Consider the following 20,299-nt stretch of genomic DNA (forward strand, 5'->3'; position numbering starts at 1 on the left):
CTTTGCCAAGAAATATGTGTAATATGCCCAAGCCTAAAAATAATGCTCTAGCTGGCAAACATTTAGATGGTAGACTGATTAAAAGAACATCAGTTACGTCTGTTCCCTAGGTTTCTGAGAAGCCTTGCTTTAGGCTATACTAACAGCTGGTACTTACTACCAAAAATGATGTTCCTCCTCTAATAAGTTGTGTGCTGCCCACAAAGCTAGCCTAAGAAATTTGGCTGGGTGCAGTGGCTCATGCCTGTAATTCTAGCACTTTGGGAATCTGAGGTGGGTGAATAGCTTGAGCTCAGGATTTGGAGACCAGTCTGTGTAACACAGCCAAACCCCCAAAACATACAAAAATTAACCAGGTGTGGTGGCAGTGTGCCTGTAGCCCAGCTACTCAGGAGGCTGAGGTGGGAGAATCACTTGAGCTCTAGGAGGTTGAGGCTGCAGTGAGGTGTGACTGTGCCACTGCACTCCAGCCTGGGTGACAGAATGAAATCCTGTCCTCCCACCGAGAAAATGGAGGCTGCAAGTCCCTATTTGAAACAGCTTCAGAACAACATTAGGTATCAAAACCCAGAAGTTCAATATCTGGCTCCTCTGGGGCAATTTTCATGTATCTTACACATATGGTTCATTCATTCAACAAATGTTTTTTGAGCACCTCCTATATGCTAGGTACTAGTCTTGCAGATGATGGATGTCCTAAATCTATTGGTCAAGCCCCTTTCTGCCACCACATTTGTAAATTCAACTATAGTTCTATATGAAAAGTTTGTGAGAGTGGGGCCTCAAGGAGTTAAGGGTGAAGGAGAGTAGAAGAGCAGCATATTTAAGAAGAAAGCATTTGCAGAACTGAAATAAACTGATATTAAAATCTGTTGTAATAATATATGCTCTCTGGTGAGTTCTCATCCTTTCTCCCTGATCATAAAACAAAGAGAACAGAGATACCTGGTGGTGCATGGAGTTGCACCTGCAGAAACTATGATGGGATTCTGCTGACAGCATTCTTGGACAGAAATGAAGAGGAGAGAATGCCAGTGGAAATATGCAACTATGTCCTTTCTAAATTTGACTGTATTCTCCTGCTGGATTTCCCTCATTCAGAAAAACAAAAATTCATGAGACCTTCTTTATTGGTCAGAAGCAGTAGTTTATCCACTCCAAATTGTGACTGACAGTGACACCAAGAGAGATTTGGAGGAATACCTGATGTTGACCTCAAGGGTGAGGAATGAACCCCAAGTGCCCTAAGTTCTTGTTAAAAGAAAGATTTAACTTGTTTATAGAGAATAGTTTGCTTAGTCTACAAGAAATAAACAACATCAGGGTTTTGCTGTTTGCTTGTGATTTTCCCTAGATAAACTCATTTGTCTGAGTTTAGAGTGCATTGTGTTTGTTCCTTCAAAAACATGAAATTGTGGTGGTTTCATTGAAAGGATGATTTAGCTTCCATTTGCCACAAACATTAAGTACTTTTCCTATTTACTTTTTCCAGTTGTATTTTTAGCCATCACTGCAAATTACCAGTGCTGCCAAATAGACTGTATGTACCTTGAAATATAAAACAGAAACCACAGTTCAGCTAACATAAGGTTCCATGAATTTCAGAAAATACACTGAAGAGGCCCCATTTCCCTCCTATCTCAGTTTCTGAGTTCTTCTGACATATTTGTCCTGGAATTAATAACAAAATTCCAGAAGGGCATGCTGCACTACCTCTTGTTTGGAAGTAAGAGGGATGAAGACTATATAAAAGAAATGCCAATTTCATCAATGATTTACCAAATTATTCTGTCAGGTGGTATTTGTAATCCAGACCACCTCTGTGCTCTGAATTAAGCCTATAGTTTGTTTACCTCTCCAAACTCGTAGATGAGTCTTTATCTGGCATCAATTTCATGCTTTCCTCTGTACAAATTGGCAGCCAGTGCTTATCCTCATCACCACATCGTGTATCACAGAATGATTTCTTGACATATGGCAGCTTCAGCTGTATTTGTTCCCCTTGTTTCATTATTTTTCTCTAGGGGATATATTTCACCTCCATACAATCCCAGTTTGCTCATTTCTATACTAATGGCTCCAAAGTATTTAGTGGGATTTTCATTCATACATAGCACAATCTGATTTTGTGAGAAGGGTATAGGAGAAAAATAGGATCTCATTAGATAATACAATAAAATTATGAGATTGTGTTTCCACATTAAAAAGGTGTTTTCCCCTTCATATCAACAAAATGAGATATTCTAAAAGTTACATTAGAAAAATTAAAGAAGCTGGCGATTTAATAAGTCAAATGGAAAGATTTGGTTGAAACCCTTCACCAATGAACTTTGACATGGTCTTCAGATACACAACTGGCAGGATGTGGGCTAGAGACTGGTTATTAGCTGAGCATTGTCAGTGATGGTGGAGAATATAATTGACTTGCTTATGCAAGTCGCCATCTTCCCCAGTTTTTAGCAATCAAATCATACCGATTCACCTAGAGCCCAACTCTAATCCCTCTTCTCCATGATACCTTCCTCGATTACCCCAAGCAACATGATTTTTCCTTTCGTTGCATTTCAGTTTTGTTGGCATCTGTTTGTAAAGGGTCCACATACTTAGGAGATGCCTACAGGAAACCAACACCAAAGAGGTTCTGAGATATAGTGCCAGGCGGAAATATGGCTGCATGGAAGTCCCCACTCTAAGCAAAATTGCAACAGGTGCCATTATTTTTAATCCTAGGAGTTAAGCCTTCACTATGGAGAACAGAAAGCTATGGTAATGAATGTGTTTACAGGGTACAATTTTTTAATCCCAAAGAACTATAGTTTAGCTATGGATCTGCATAGCTGATTTGGTTTCTTTTCCTCTGTCCCATCAAGAATAACTCCTTTTCTGGTCTATTTAGAAATCTTACTTTCTCCCTTATCATATCCTTCCCCTATTTCATCTCCAGGGAAGAAGACTAAAGGGGGGCTATGATCATCTTCTCTTCTAATCCATAGAGCTTAGGGTTATTTTGTCAAGTCCTCATGGAGGACTAGTATACTTTTATATGTTTTTATATATTCATACTTTTATATATTTCTTTATTGGGGCCTGGATACAACAAAAGCATGCCCCCATGGATTTTGGGGGGGAAGTGGGGTGAAAATGTCTAAACACTGATAATAAACTGAGATTCCCTTGCCTGGGATGTTAAAAAATAAGAGGGTAATTTATAATAAACTTTTACATTTATACCATTGTTGTCTATCAGTATTAAGTCTGGATCAGAAAGAAATCAGCTGAAATGGTAGAATAAGAAATGGAATTCATTTATTTAATTTTAACTTTTAGATTCATGGGGTGCATGTGCAGGTTTGTTACATGGCTATATTGCATGATGCTGAGGTTTGGGGTATGAATGATCCCATCACCTAGGTAGTGAGCATATGAACCTAATATGTAGTTTTTCAACCCTTACTCCTCTCTGCCCCTCCGCCCCTCCGCCCCTCTCACTTCTAGTAGTCCCCAGTGTCTTTTGTTCCCATCTCTATGTCTATGTGTAACCAATGCTTAGCTCCCACTTACAAGTGAGAGCATGTGATATTTGGTTTTCTGTTCATGTTAGGTCACTTAGGATAATGGCATTCAGCCACATTCATGTTGCTGCAAAGGACATGATTTTCTTCTTTTTATGGTTGTGTAGTATTCCATGGTGTGAATGTACCACATTTTCTTTATCAAATCCACCATCAGTGGGCACCTAGGTTGATTGCATGTCTTTGCTATTGTGAATACTGCTACAATGAACACATGAGGGCATATTTCCTTTTGGTAGAACAATTTATTTTCTTTTGGGTATTTACCCAGGAAGGGGATAGATGGGTCAAATGGTAGTTCTGTCTTCAGTTCTTTGAGAAATCTCTAAACTGCTTTCCATGGCAGCTGAATTAATTTACATTCCCACCAACAGTGTGTAAGTGTTCACTTTTTTCTGTAGCTTTGCCAGCATCCATTGTTTTTTAAGACATTTTCAAAATAGCCATTCTAAGTGAGATGGTATGCCATTGTGGTTTTGACTTGCATTTTTCATACGTTTATTGGCCACTTGTATGTCTTCTTTTGAGAAGTGTCTCTTCATGTCTTTCGCCCACTTTTTAATGTTATTTTTTGCTTGTTCAGTTAAGTTCCTGTATAGATTCTAGATATTACACCTTTGACTGACACATAGTTTGTGAACATCTTCTCCCATTCTGTAGGTTGTCTGTGTACTCTGTTGATAGTTTATTTTGCTGTGCAGATGCTCTTTAGTTTCTTTAGGTCAGAAATTGAATTTAGATTAAAAAATTTTTTCAGAGCTGAAATAGAAACAAATTCCCCAAGAATATAGAACCTTCTTCATTATCGGTGTTCAACACAGTGGGTTTTCATTTGTTGGATATGGTTTAAATGGGGCAGAGTAATGTGTAAGACAATATTTTAAGATTAAGATCTATGAATCTGACAAACTTAATCAGAACTTTAACATCTAGTACATCATGATCACAATACTCTATCTAAAGCTGAGATTAGGAGTGAAAGCATAATAGACATAACTTCTTCCTAATCAACGTTAGTCTGTATATCAAGGCTGTGATGTTGATCTAACTGGGAGTTTCAGCTGATTCTATCTTTATCAAGTTGAACACTAGTACCTGCTATTAGTTATTACATAGCTATTTTAAAATATGCTTTCTACAAGATAGAAAGCAAAAGAGAATGCTTTTGAATACATGTATGTGAAATTCTTTTGGATACCAACCAAATACCCATTTTCCTGTAACATGAAATGTATCATAGCATGGTCATAATAAGCAAATGCAATGAGTAAATCAGAAGAGAAAAAAATGAATGATATAAGGCAAATATGCAAAAAATTTCAAATGATGGCTTTTAAATAAACTTAGCCAATAATTAGATTCAACATTTTAAAAATATATATCATTATGAATTAGCAAATACTTTGAAAAATCTTTATTATTTCCTGTGATTACAAAAGCAATAAAGTATATTGCAAAACTTTTGAAGAATAAAGTATAACAAATATAGTAAAAATCATTTATATCCCCACTATCCAAAGATATACTGTTAAGATGTTAGAATCAATTTCCTCCCAGTTTTTTCTTTTTTTCCCATGATATAAACATTCACATCATTACATTTCCTCCTTAAACATTATTTTTAATGTCTACAAAACATTCCATCAAAGAGATGCACTATAAAATATTTCTTCTTTTATTGTTGCTGGAGATTTCAGTCAAGCCTCATGAAGAGTCGGGAGACAGAAGGCCCCCTACCTAGGTTAGGCAGAAAGACATTTAATACACGGACTGAGGAGCTGATAAAATTGTATAGGTTGTTGCAAAAGTAATTGTGGTTTTTGCCGTTGAGAGTAATGGCAAAAACTACAGTCACTTTTGCACCAACCTAATAAATGGTTTGGAAGAGTAGATGCTAGGCTGCATCCCAGGAATGATTCCTGGGACACCACACAGAAGTGATAGACGTAGGGTAGCCGGAGACCCTTGACGAGACTGCTGACTTCAAGAACACACTGCCATACATAGCTATGAGCCAAGAAGCAGGGCCATTGCTACCACTGCTACGGTCTCTCTTGATACTCCCCAAAAAAGTAATGGACGCTGGACTGCTTCTTCAGAAAAACCCAGCATTGCCCACCACCACGTTTGTCATCAGGAAAATCAAACAAACAAACAAAAAAAAAACAAGAAAAACCTCGGTTAATAGGAAGATATCTCTGCTTCACTTTTACCTCCTAAATATCATATGAGTGCATCTAGTGAGGGAAATCTAATTTGCAGGTGGATCCTATATGTAGGGTGGTGTAGGTTTTAGCTTTCCAACCTCTGCAGAACAGAGGGGCCAGAAAGAACAAGGTTGGAGGATGTTGACTGAACCTGATTCACCGAGTCCACCACAACTATTGTCAATAAGGCTGTGGAGGAACGTCTTTGACATGGATCTTTGTTTGCATTACTGTTTACTTCCTTAGGATAGATTTCTGAAAGTGAAACTACTTAAGCAAAAGAATAGAAACTTTTAAAGTGCTTGATTTATTTATATATTGCCAAGCTACTTTCCTGAATAATCATATCACTATATACACAATATATAGTAAGCAAAATGTGAAAATGAAAATCTCATCCTACCCATACCAGTATTGACTGTTGAGTCTTTTAAAACAAATCTTATTGACATTAATATTTTTAAAAGTCAGTATTTCTCCATATGAGAATCAACAATAACACTGCAAGGTAAATTGTTATTTCTAAATATATTCGAAATGAAATCTACACCAACTCCTCAATGAAGGTCCCCAGATTCAAGACCACCATCAATGGTGGCATCTGATTATAACAGTCTGGTTATCCCTGTGTTAGTAAGAAAAACAAACAATCTCTCTAGGATGTCCAAGGGCCTTTTATATTATGTATGCCCCTAAAGATCCTTTACAGATGAAGTCCTCAACAACAACATAGCCAATCATATTGTTTGCCCTCAAAAGAGGCACTTGACAGAGAGCCTGTGCAGGCCCTCTGAAGTGAAAGGACCTTGGTGTGTGGTGGAAGCAGGGGCTCTGCAGTAACAGTGATGGCTGAGGCAAAAGGCTAGTGATGGGATACAGGTATTTGAAGCTGATTTTCTCACTAAAAACCAGTGGCAGTGTGAAGGTTTCCTGTCATTTCCATCAGTACTTCTAAGTCACACCTATTAGGCAAATGATTTAAATAAAACTTGTCTCTTTTTAGACAAATACAGCTTCAAGGCAAGTCCTGGTTGCTCCATATGTGTTCAGGCTGTGGCCCCTAATCCCTTCCTATATACAAATCCTGGAATTGTCACTCTTGGCACTTTTAGCACTTCTACCTCTTTTAGAGTAAAAGTTAAAAAGATTCCCTAAAGAATCTCCAGCCCTAGCTGGGTTCTAATAACTCCAACTCTATGCAGCTCATAAAGCTAACACCATTGTTCTGAAAAATGACCATAATCATTATCTCTATGTAGAGATGGTTCATTTCATTCCATGAAAGCCCCCCCCCCCCCCCCCCCCCCCCCCCCCCCCCCCCCCCCCCCCCCCCCCCCCCCCCCCCCCCCCCCCCCCCCCCCCCCCCCCCCCCCCCCCCCCCCCCCCCCCCCCCCCCCCCCCCCCCCCCCCCCCCCCCCCCCCCCCCCCCCCCCCCCCCCCCCCCCCCCCCCCCCCCCCCCCCCCCCCCCCCCCCCCCCCCCCCCCCCCCCCCCCCCCCCCCCCCCCCCCCCCCCCCCCCCCCCCCCCCCCCCCCCCCCCCCCCCCCCCCCCCCCCCCCCCCCCCCCCCCCCCCCCCCCCCCCCCCCCCCCCCCCCCCCCCCCCCCCCCCCCCCCCCCCCCCCCCCCCCCCCCCCCCCCCCCCCCCCCCCCCCCCCCCCCCCCCCCCCCCCCCCCCCCCCCCCCCCCCCCCCCCCCCCCCCCCCCCCCCCCCCCCCCCCCCCCCCCCCCCCCCCCCCCCCCCCCCCCCCCCCCCCCCCCCCCCCCCCCCCCCCCCCCCCCCCCCCCCCCCCCCCCCCCCCCCCCCCCCCCCCCCCCCCCCCCCCCCCCCCCCCCCCCCCCCCCCCCCCCCCCCCCCCCCCCCCCCCCCCCCCCCCCCCCCCCCCCCCCCCCCCCCCCCCCCCCCCCCCCCCCCCCCCCCCCCCCCCCCCCCCCCCCCCCCCCCCCCCCCCCCCCCCCCCCCCCCCCCCCCCCCCCCCCCCCCCCCCCCCCCCCCCCCCCCCCCCCCCCCCCCCCCCCCCCCCCCCCCCCCCCCCCCCCCCCCCCCCCCCCCCCCCCCCCCCCCCCCCCCCCCCCCCCCCCCCCCCCCCCCCCCCCCCCCCCCCCCCCCCCCCCCCCCCCCCCCCCCCCCCCCCCCCCCCCCCCCCCCCCCCCCCCCCCCCCCCCCCCCCCCCCCCCCCCCCCCCCCCCCCCCCCCCCCCCCCCCCCCCCCCCCCCCCCCCCCCCCCCCCCCCCCCCCCCCCCCCCCCCCCCCCCCCCCCCCCCCCCCCCCCCCCCCCCCCCCCCCCCCCCCCCCCCCCCCCCCCCCCCCCCCCCCCCCCCCCCCCCCCCCCCCCCCCCCCCCCCCCCCCCCCCCCCCCCCCCCCCCCCCCCCCCCCCCCCCCCCCCCCCCCCCCCCCTCCCCCCCCCCCCCCCCCCCCCCCCCCCCCCCCCCCCCCCCCCCCCCCCCCCCCCCCCCCCCCCCCCCCCCCCCCCCCCCCCCCCCCCCCCCCCCCCCCCCCCCCCCCCCCCCCCCCCCCCCCCCCCCCCCCCCCCCCCCCCCCCCCCCCCCCCCCCCCCCCCCCCCCCCCCCCCCCCCCCCCCCCCCCCCCCCCCCCCCCCCCCCCCCCCCCCCCCCCCCCTCAGATGTCTACTTCTGGACCAATTAGTGGTCACTCCTTTAAAAAAAAAAATGGTGTAGCATTGCTTCTGAGCTGAGGGCTTGCAGAAGGCGGGTGAGGTAGAACAGTAGTTCTCAAATTATGCCCTGATCCGGCAACCATAGCAGCATCTGAGAACTTACTAGAAAAACAAATTATCAGGCCCTACAAAAGACCTATTGAATCAGAAACTCTGGGATTGGGGCCTAATCATCTGTGCTTGAATCAGTCATCCAGGTGATTCTTAGGCACACCAAAGTTTGAGAACTTCTGAGCTAGAAGATATAGGTGTGAGTGGCACAATGATAGATACACATGGTATGGTATCCCTGGGGAAAATAATTTGGTTTGGATTCTATGATCAGGTGAGTGAGTCCAGGCAAAGACATTTTATAAGGGAAGAACAACATGCCCCAAATTATGGGACTCCATGTACTTCTGGGCAACACATTCTTCTTGTGAAAAAAAAAAAAAAAAATTTTTTTTTTTTTTTCATTCAAGGGCCAATACCAACAGCAGTGCAAAAGCCAGAACAAAGTTCAGGATAATATGCTAATGTGGAGTTCCATTTTTACAACTTGTAAAAGGATATAGTATTGGGCTTTTTCAAAGGGAGATTATAGCTATCTTTAACCCTTGAACTCCTCTCTGCCTGATATGGTAGAAAGAGTCCCAGAGTGGGAGGCAGAGGAGCTCAGCCTTGCTGTTGAGGGCAGGGCTATGTCATTATGATCTTGGGCAAATCAAGACCTCAGTTTCCTCATTTGTAAAATGAGTGATGACTTCATCTTCTCTCAGGTCACATTCAGTTCTAGAATTTCTTCATCATCTTATGTAACTTTTTGACATGGACCTAAAAACTACCTTGGTAGTTTCTGCCACCCTTCAGATTTGTGATTTTACATAGCGGATGGAGCCCTCCAAGTGGACATCAGGGCATAGGTCGTACAGAGTTCCTTTTGTGTGAAGCCATAAAGATCAGAAGAAAAAGAAAAGCAGGACAAAGTGGTATCAGGAAAAGAATGACTAGATGGTAATTTGAGTCTGGGGTAGGGACCAGAGGAGAGAGAAAAAAGAAATTGCAAACATAAGAACTCTGAATCTGGGCTTTAGAGGTAGAGTACCAACTCCCCAGTAAATGAGCCTGGTTGGAGATTCCTTTGGGCAAAGCCTGGAGACACCAACAGAACATGGAAGGAAGGAGCCTGCAGGAGAGGAGCAACATAATGGAGTGAAAAACACATACAAATCAAGCATTGACTATTTCTGTCCTAGCAAAGCAAATGGTTGATTGAGAAGTTCCTTGAGACTGTGCCTCCTTTCAGAAAATGAGAAGTCAAGGTTAAAATGAAGGCAAGTGATGTTTCTAGCACTGTTCCTTGCACAAAGTATCCTCTTTCTCCTCCCAACCCCACAAAACAGCAACTTGTCCAAGGCCACAAGACTGAACGAGGATCCAGTGCCAGCTTCAGGACTCTCAGAACTTCTTTCCAACAGCACCAGCCTATACCCATTTTACTTTCCATGCTATTATCCACTTGACTCAAAACATCCTGATTTAACCCTGTTTTGGTTTAAAACACACACAAATTCAACCTTACCGGTACAATCTAAAGCAGTAATGCAAATACTGGCTTCCTAAGGAAAAAACAAATCATATATCTATCTCATTGTCATAACTGTCCATTGTAGGAAGAAGTACATTAGTGTTTGTTTATATCAAGGTTTAAGATGACTTCTTCAAAGGCTGAATTTTCTCTGAGAAATTTACTTGGATTAGCAATTCTAAAAAGTTGTTATGCATTTATTTTAATCTCTTGCCTGAGAGAATAATTTTTGCACAGATAAAAGCATAAGTGAAAAGCAGCTATTGTGTATTCACAGTAGCATATTTTTAAACCTTATCCTATTAAGAAAGAAAAAATAACAAAATGTGCCCTAAGAATCAAGGTCCCTACTTTATATTACCAGAAGTTATGCCGTTAAATCAAGACATGCTGGGTGGCAACTTTTCTCCTAATGTATGTACAATTTTATAGGTTCCTTCACTACAGAGCAAAAATGCACAAGTACAGTGTGGCTTCTGAAGTCTATAATTCTTTAATAGCTTTTGTTTTTCATGTTTCTCTCCCTGTTCAGTAAATGGTTCATTTTAGATTGAAAGTCAGAGATAATTGAGCATGAAAGCACTGACTCGGTGTTCCTTCTTAAAGGGTTAAATGGCCAATAAATAGGCAGCAAGTCAAAATTTGTGAGATAGAGGGGAAGGAGATGCTGGCCTGTATCTTAACATTTTCCATTTTAGGGGAAATTGACTGTACATCTGGTGACCTCTGAACCAAAAGCATTGCTAATATGTGATGTTGAAAACCAGACCCTGACAAAGGAGGCACGATCTCTTTCTAGTCTCTTTCTCTTAAGGTGGTCATGGGGAACTGAGATAGGTTCGATACTGAAAAACAAGGATGATTAAAGGATGAATAAACAAAAAAGGCCAAAAGGGCTTTCAGATGAAGACAGAGATCCAATATGTCTATTTCTGCTTGGAAATAGCACGGCCCAGAGCTCACGTGATATTTCCTAAACTTAGTTGGAAAAACTGGCTAAATTAAAAGAATAAAGAGGTATAAATTTGATACAAGAGCAGGAAAGAGTAGTGTAGGTAGGAAAAATGACAGAGAATGAAGTAAGAGAAAAGAGCTAGAGATTCCTACTGAAGAAGAGGAATTGCCAAGGTTTTCAAATGAGTGAGATCACATTTATCTTTAAACTTCCCCACCTGTCAAATGAAATTTGAAGAATCGTGGCAAACATTTCCAAAGATGGCCTCTAAAACAGCAGATTTGAAAAACGACTTCCTATCAAAACCAAACACCTAATGGGGTTTCTCCTGTCTAAGATCTAGAGATCATTCTTCTGGGTGGAATGTTCAGCTCTAACCAGCCCAGAGCTACAGATGTCTGAGAGCTGAAGAGGCTCCAAGAAGCAAGCTGACAGCCAGCCTTAGCAAACGCAGCAGTGTTGATGTCCAACCTTCAGCGGGACAGGTTACCCGCCAGGGCAGACCAGTTCTTAAAGAGATACAGGTGTTCAGTGCAGGAGGAAGGAGAAAAAAATCACTGAAGGCAGAAATGGGGAGTTTGGGCTTTATGTTTAATTATTTATCCGTAAAGCCCCAAGAACTGACATGAGAATGCTTTTGCTTTGCTCTCTTTATATATTAACAGTACTCTTTACTCTTTTAGCCACATTCTTTAATGAAAAAAGAAATAGGAACTAGAGAATTCAAGAGAAGAATTTTGACTGTCAACATTTTTCAAACGTAGTGCTGTTTTTTCACCTGTGCCCAGCTGAATCCTGTCTGTGTTCTGAGAATGAATGAACAACCAGGCTTGGGTACTGTAACACACAAAGGGAAGTTATGAGCCCTGGGATCCTCTTTAGTTCCATTCTTGTCTTTGGTTCTGTTCTTTGTACCTATCATTATATTAAAGATTCTATCCCTTAATTTCTCCACTGGAAAAAAATATGGTGTCATTCCCTACCCTGCCTAACTTACAGAGATGTGAGATTTAGGGAGCCATCACTCACAAATGCCTTGGAGTTCTTGGTAAAAAGGTACTGAATAAATTCAATATTACTGTTAGAATTTTCATTGTTCACATTCTTCCTCTGAGCCTATGGATAACATATATTTATTGTTACTTTAGGTTAATAGCAGCTTTGTCCTTTTTTCCCTCCCTCCTAGCACCCATTACAGTAATAAAATGCCTGCGTATTTTCAATCTTTTTCCTACCAGTTGCCATTAGGCTATGCAGGCCTATAAAAGTATCAGAATTAGATAGAACTATCAAATACATTAACCCATTAATGAAAATAAATAAGATTATAGCAATCAGCTTTTTCATCTCTGACCCATAAAACAGTTTTTGAGAATATGCTGATTGTAGATACCTGAAAAATACGGATTTTTTTTGGCACAGTTTCCTGAAATATCTGTCTTTTGGAATTTGGTTCAGAAAATCTAGATTCTTTTGTTCTACATGAGACAATATATTCATCCCTGAAGTCTCCAATTTTTGAAGATTACGTTAGCCATAAAGGTTTTATTAAGCATGAAAAGTACCCATGCACCTCCATTGGAAGAAATTGGACCAATTCTAGTTGCCAGGTAAAAGTGAATGCACACGGATATCAAATATCAGTTTGCAACCCCCAGAGGGCAAGTTTCTCAGGGCTGGTCTATTGAAACACATTCAGCAGAATCTCCAGGGGAGCTAGTTAAGAGGCAGGTACCTGTTGCCCCCCACTCCACCAGACCTTCTGAATTCAAAACTGTGTTGCGGTTTAGGTTACCAACTTTAACAAATAAAAATATAACACAAATATTAATAAACACACAAACAAGCTCTAGTTGGGGCCTAGGAGTCTATACTTTGACAAGCACCCCAGGTGACAAGCACACCAAAATTGGAAAACCACTGACCTAGAAAATGTAGATGCAAATCACAATGAACCATCACAACACACTGTCCAGGATGGCTAAAATTAAAAAGGACCAATTACACTAAATGCTGGTGAGGATGTAGAATCACTGGAATTCTCATACATAGGGAGGGAGTGTGTGAAATGGTATAAGCACTTTGAAAAAAGGGCTGCAGAGTTCTTATAAAACTAATATACGCTTACCCTATAACTCAACAATTCCACTCCCAAGTAATGACCCAAGAGAAATGAAAACATTTCATTCACACAAAGATGTGTACAAGAACATCTATAGCAGCTTTATTCACAATAGCCCCAAACTGAAAACTCCTGTATTTGCCAGTAGCAGAATGGATCAACAAACTGTCATATATTTATTCAAAGGAATACTTGCAATAAAAAGGAATGAATTATTGATTATGCAACAACAGGGATGAATCTCAAAAACATACTGAGAGAAAAAAGCCTTATTTGAGAGTATATATTATATGATTCCATTTGTGTGAAGTTCTAGAACAAGCAGAACTGTTCTATGGTGGAAAAAAATTAGAATAGTAGTTTCCTCTGGTGGGGAGGAGGTGGGAATTAACTGGGAAGAGGTATAAGATACCTTCATTGGGTTTTGGTAATGGTCTGTATCTATTTTTTTTTTTTTTTGAAACAGGGTCTCACTCTGTTACCCAGGCTGGAGCTCAGTGGCTCAATCTCAGCTCACTGCAACCTCCGCCTCCCAGGCTCAAGCAGTTCTCCTGCCTCAGCCTCCTGAGTAGCTAGAACCACAGGCACGTGCCACCATACCTGGCTAATTTTTTTGTATTTTTCATAGAGATGGGATTTTCACCATGTTGCCCAGGCTGGTCTCAAATTCCTAAGTTCAAGCGACTCACTTCGTTCTTTGAAAATTTTACTTTAAAAGAAAAAAGTAAATCAATATTCGACTCTATGATGTACGTACTGAGCTCTTTAAGAAATGCACTGATGTCTAAAACCTACTTTTGTTTGTTTTGTTTTTAACTTTTTATTGTGATAATATGACAGAATTTACTATATTAATCATTTTTAAATGTACAGTTCAGTGGCATTAAGTACATTCATATTGTTGTACAGCCATCACCACCTATCTCTGGAACATTTTCATCTTCTAAACTACAATTTCATGCCTGTTAAACAACAACTACTCCTCGTTTTCTCCTCCCCATGGCAACCTTCTATTTTCTTTTTTTTCCTAAATCTTTCATTTTAGGTTGAGGGATAATGTGCACGTTTGTTATAGAGGTAAATTGCATGTCATGGGGGTTTGGTGTATAGATTATTTTGCCACCCAGGTAATAAGCACAGTTACTCAACAGGTAGTTTTTCTGTCTTCACCCTCCTCCCTCCAACCTCAAGCAGGTCCCTTTTTCTGTTTTTCCTCCTGTGTCCATATGTATTCAATGTGAAAACCTACTTTGAAATGCATAAAAAATAAGATGGATGGGGGTTGGAGATTTTTACACACACACACTAAAATGTTAATGGTAGGACCTAGGTGGTGATTATATGACAGTTTACCACAATTTTTTAACCTTCTATATATTTGAAGTTTTCAAAATTAAATGCTGGGGTGGGGGTGGGGGAATCAGTGACATAGAGGAACAAGAATTTTCTGACTGAGTACACTCATTTTGAAGAGGCTGCTTCTCTCTGTACCTTTAGGCATCTCTCACCAACACTGCCCAGGAGAAGGAATCATTCTGATCCCCCTCAGCACCTCAAGGCACCTACACAAATCAGGGAAGCTCAGACTTACCCTCTAAGGGAAGACTTCTCCTCACCACTCTCTCCTGAACACTAACTTCCAGTCTCCTTTGTCTCATTGACTTGAACTTACAGCACTTCCTTTTGTCTTCTACTGAGGAACTCTTTTTTTCGTTTTTTTTCTTTCCACTTTGTAAGTCATAAGATATGTGTTCCTCAAACACTAGAGCCGTTAGCTTTAGCACAGTGACCAGCTTGCTTTTAACACATATATGAACGGTGCCTGCTCCAGGAGAGATGGCAAACTGCACACTGCAGCTTGGGCTTCCATGGCACTTAACTCTTGATCTCCAAGTAGGATCACAGCCTTGGAGGTGGCTTGCTCGTTCTCTCAGACAATCACTCAGAAAATTGTTTTGACTAATCACCTTCATACTGGCTCTGACTGACCAACCAACCACCCTTTGTACTGGTCACACTGATAAACCCATGGAGGGGATGAGACTTTAAATTCCGTTTGAGAATTGTCTTTCCTGGTCTCTCTCTTTAAGATTATGGTTAAGGTCGGGTGCGGTGCCTCACACCTATAATCCAGGACTTTGGGAGGCTAAGGTGGGTGGATCACTTGAGGTCAGGAGTTTGAGACCAGCCTGGCCAACATGGTGAAACCCCGTCCCTACTAAAAATACAAAAATTGGCCTGGTGTGGTGATGCACACCTGTGGTCCCAGCTACTCAGGTGGCTGAGGAAGAATAGCTTGAACCGAGGAGGAGGTTGCAGTGAGCTGAGATCACACGACTGCACTCCGGACTCCAGCCTGGGCGACAGAGTGAGTGAGACTCTGTCTCAAAAAAAAAAAAAATTTAAAAAGAGGCTAAATTAGCTGGCAATTGCCAGCAAAGCACAATACAGCCTCACTCTAACGGCCATACCATGGTGACTTATTAAGCAAAGAGGATTCCTGGATTCTTCCTGAATCAGACCCAGCCAGGTCTGTTTGTTTACCTGAGGTTCTAATCTCTCATTGTGAGCTGAAAGATTATTTTAGCAGGTAGGAGCTAGAAAAAGTGTAACTGTACAACAAGGGCTGCTGAAGGTCAAGTTAATGCTTTTATATTTTTGGAGGATGTAGCCCTGGTTAAGAGAGGTTAGCACAGAGAAGAGGATAGTCTTATTTGAAAGCTTTCTCATTTTCTGCTTGCATTTGCAACATTTACACTCTAGCTTTCCAGCTAATTGCAAAAGCATTACATGCCTGATACAGAATACTGGGAAAACACAGAAAAACACAAAGCAAAAATAATAAAATTCCCCTATCATACCACCACTAAAGATAAGCATGTCTTTGACATATGTCATTTTGCCTTTATTTGGACTATTTTGATTACTGCTATGCACTACCCAGTTCTTTTTTTTTATTATTATTATACTTTAAGTTCTAGGGTACATGTGCACAACGTGGAGGTTTGTTACATATGTATACATGTGCCATGTTGGTGTGCTGCACCCATTAACTAGTCATTTACACTAGGTATATCTCCTAATGCTATCCCTCCCCTGCAACCCCCTCCCCAAAATAGGACCCGGTGTGTGATGCTCCCCTTCCTGTGTCCAAGTGATCTCATTGTTCAATTCCCACCTATGAGTGAGAACATGCGCTGTTTGGTTTTCTGTTCTTGGGATAGTTTGCTGAGAATGATGGTTTCCAGCTGCATCCATGTCCCTACAAACGACATGAACTCATCCTTTTCTTATGGCTGCATAGTATTCCATGGTGTATATGTACCACATATTCTTAATCCAGTCTGTCACTGATGGACATTTGGGTTGATTCCAAGTCTTTGCTATAGTGAATAGTGCCGCAATAAACATAAGTGTGCATGTGTCTTTATAGCAGCATGACTTATAATCCTTTGGGTATATCCCCAGTAACGGGATGGCTGGGTCAAATGGTATTTCTAGTTCTAGATCCTTGAGGAATCGCCATACTGTTTTCCACAATGGTTGAACTAGTTTACAGTCCCACCAACAGTGTAAAAGTGTTCCTATTTCTCCACATCCTCTCCAGCATCTGTTGTTTCCTGAGTTTTTAATGATTGCCATTCTAACTGGTATGAGATGGTATCTCATTGTGGTTTTGATTTGCACTTCTCTGATGGCCAGTGATGATGAGCATTTTTTCATGTGTCTGTTGGCTGTATGAATGTCTTCTTTTGAGAAGTGTCTGTTCATATCCTTTGCCCACTATTTGATGGGGTTGTTTTTTTCTTGTAAATTTGATTGAGTTCTTTATAGGTTCTGGATATTAGCCCTTTGTCAGATGAGCAGATTGCAAAAATTTTCTCCCATTCTGTAGGTTGCCTGTTCACTCTGATGGTAGTTTCTTTTGCTGTGCAGAAGCTCTTTAGTTTAATTAGATCCCATTTGTCAATTTTGGCTTTTGTTGCCGTTGCTTTTGGTGTTTTAGACATGAAGTCCTTGCCCATGCCTATGTCCTGAATGGTATTACCTAGGTTTTCTTCTAGGGTTTTTATGGTTTTAGGTCTAACATTTAAGTCTCTAATCCATCTTGAATTAATTTTTGTATAAGGAGTAAGGAAAGGATCCAGTTTCAGCTTTCTACATATGGCTAGCCAATTTTCCCAGCACCATTTATTAAATAGGGAATCCTTTCCCCATTTCTTGTTTTTCTCAAGTTTGTCAAAGATCAGATGGCTATAGATGTGTGGTATTATTTCTGAGGCCTCTGTTCTGTTCCATTGGTCTATATGTCTGTTTTGGTACCAGTACCATGCTGTTTTGGTTACTGTAGCCTTGTAGTACAGTTTGAAGTCAGGTAGTGTGATGCCTCGAGCTTTGTTCTTTTGACTTTGGATTGTCTTGGCAATGCGGGCTCTTTTGTGGTTCCATATGAACTTTAAAGCAGTTTTTTCCAATTCTGTGAAGAAAGTCATTGGTAGCTTAATGGGGATGGCATTGAATCTATAAATTACCTTGGGCAGTATGGCCATTTTCACGATATTGATTCTTCCTATCCATGAGCATGGTATGTTCTTCCATTTGTTTGTGTCCTCTTCTATTTCACTGAGCAGTGGTTTGTAGTTCTCCTTGAAGAGGTCCTTTATATCCCTTGTAAGTTGGATTCCTAGGTATTTTATTCTCTTTGAAGTAATTGTGAATGGGAGTTCATTCATGATTTGGCTCTCTGTCTGTCTGTTACTGGTGTATAAGAATGCTTGTGATTTTTGCACATTGATTTTGTATCCTGAGACTTTGCTGAAGTTGCTTATCAGCTTAAGGAGATTTTGGGCTGAGACAATGGGGTTTTCTAAATATACAATCATGTCATCTGTAAACAGGGACAATTTGACTTCTTCTTTTCCTAACTGAATACACTTGATTTCTTTCTCTTGCCTGATTGCCCTAGCCAGAACTTCCAAGACTGTGTTGAATAGGAGTGGTGAGAGAGGGCATCCCTGTCTTGTGCACTACCCAGTTCTACACATAAGAATGAACTATTTCCCTGTCTCTACTAAAAATAAAAAAAAAATTAGCTGGGTGTGGTGGTGGGCGCCTGTAGTCCCAGCAACTTGGGAGGCTGAGGCAGGAGAATGGCGTGAACCTGGGAGGCGGAGCTTGCAGTGAGCCAAGATTGCGCCACTGCACTCCAGCCTGGGTGACAGAGAGAGACTCCATCTCAAAAAAAAAAAAAAAAAATGAACTATTTGCTTTTATTATTTCCTGTTTAGAAAATAGTCAAGGCAATTTAAGTTCCCAAACTGAGTATGTGCATGATTTTTATTGATTATAAAAGGTATAAAACTTTGTAAAAGATTCAAATAATTGAAAAATATACTGGCAGAAAAGCATATCTTGCACAGTCCCACTCTATAGTGACATCATTAACAGATTGACAAATAGCTTTTCAGTTATTTCTGTTTATAAAACTACATGATTTTTATAAAAATGAGATTGTGATGTATATATGGTTCTGTAATGAGCCTGTGAATGGACATTAGATTATTTTAAATTCCCAGCTATTATAAATCTGCAATGGCTATCTTTCAACCAAATTAAATTGCAAGTTACAAATACATTATTAGTCAGAATCCTATGGGTTCTCCAGAGAGTCACAACCAATAGGATATAGATATAAAAGAAGGAATTTACTAGAGGAATTGGCTCACATAATTATGGAGACTGTGAAGTCCCACAATAGTCCATTTGCAGGCTAGAGAACCAGGAAGTCTGTTAGCCCGGCTCAGTCCAAGTCTGGAGGCCTGAGAACCAGAGAAGTTGATGGTGTAACTCTGGGTCTCAGACCAAAGGCCTGTGAACCTGCGGGGCCACTGGTGCCAGTCCCAGAGTCTAAAAGCTGGAGAATGTAGAGTTCTAGTGTCCATGGCAAGGAGAAGAATGGTATTCTAGCTCCAGAAGAGAGAATAAATTTGCCTTTTTTCTGCCTTTTCATTCTAAGTGGGTCTTTAGCCAACTGGATGGTGGGTGCCCACATTGGGTGAGAGTGGATCTTCCTTACTCAAGCCACTGGTTCAAACATCAGTCTCATCTAGAAACACTCTTGCAGTCACATCCAGAAATAATTCTTTACTGACTATCTAGCCATCCTTTAATCCAGTCCGGTGGGCACCTACAATTAACCATTGCAACCAGTCTGAGTAGATACATCTGCACATATATCAGATCTGCTATAACAATCAACCTTGACATCTCAGTTTCCTAAGACAAAATAGTTTAGAGCTTGGTCACATCACAGTCTGATACAGGTTTCAAGCAATGATGATGGTGGGCTCTGATACACATATTCATTCAGGGACTCTCTCATCTCATGACTCCATTCTCCTTTTGGTCCTTGCCTTCCTCTGCCTTCTACCTGGGGAAAATCAAAAGGGCACAGAGAAGTCCCACACATGCACTCACAGTCACCTCAGCCTGGAGATGACCTGCATCACTTCCATTCACATTCCACGGTAATAATTGGTCACATGGCTTTATCTATATACAAGTCCAGATACACACCCAGAAAAGAGCACAGGCACTGGACAACACTAGCAGCTTTAGTACTTTAATGGCTTTATTTTCTACACTTGAAACTTATCAATGTTCAATGTAAAAACTTGGAAAACAATAGAAAAAAGGAAAATCTCTGGCAATCTCACATTCAAAGATATCACTGTAAATATTTGGTGTATGCATGTTCTTATAAGTGGGAGTTGAACAATGAGAACACGTGGACACAGGGATGGGAACATCACACACTGGGGCCTGTCGGGGGGTGGGGGGCTAAGGGAGGGATGGATAGCGTTAGGAGAAATACCTAATGTAGATGACAGGTTGATGGGTGCAGCAAAGCACCATGGCATGTGTATACCTATACAGCCTGCACGTTCTGCACATGTATCCCAGAACTTAAAGTATAATAAAAGTAATGAAAAAATATATGCTATCTTTGTACATGTGATTTAATTAAAATTTACATATTTAAAAGCAACAAATCTGCAGCTGCTTCTTGATTTAAAAAATTTGATGTATATCTCTTTGCCTATTTTTTACCACTATCCTGCAAGACTACCCTGCTGAAAAGACGTACACTGTTATCCATCCACCATTTTACATTGCTACATGTCCCAGAAGAGTCTTAAA

This window comes from Macaca thibetana, chromosome 7, assembly GCF_024542745.1.
Source record: "Macaca thibetana thibetana isolate TM-01 chromosome 7, ASM2454274v1, whole genome shotgun sequence".
NCBI classification, from domain to species: domain Eukaryota; kingdom Metazoa; phylum Chordata; class Mammalia; order Primates; family Cercopithecidae; genus Macaca; species Macaca thibetana.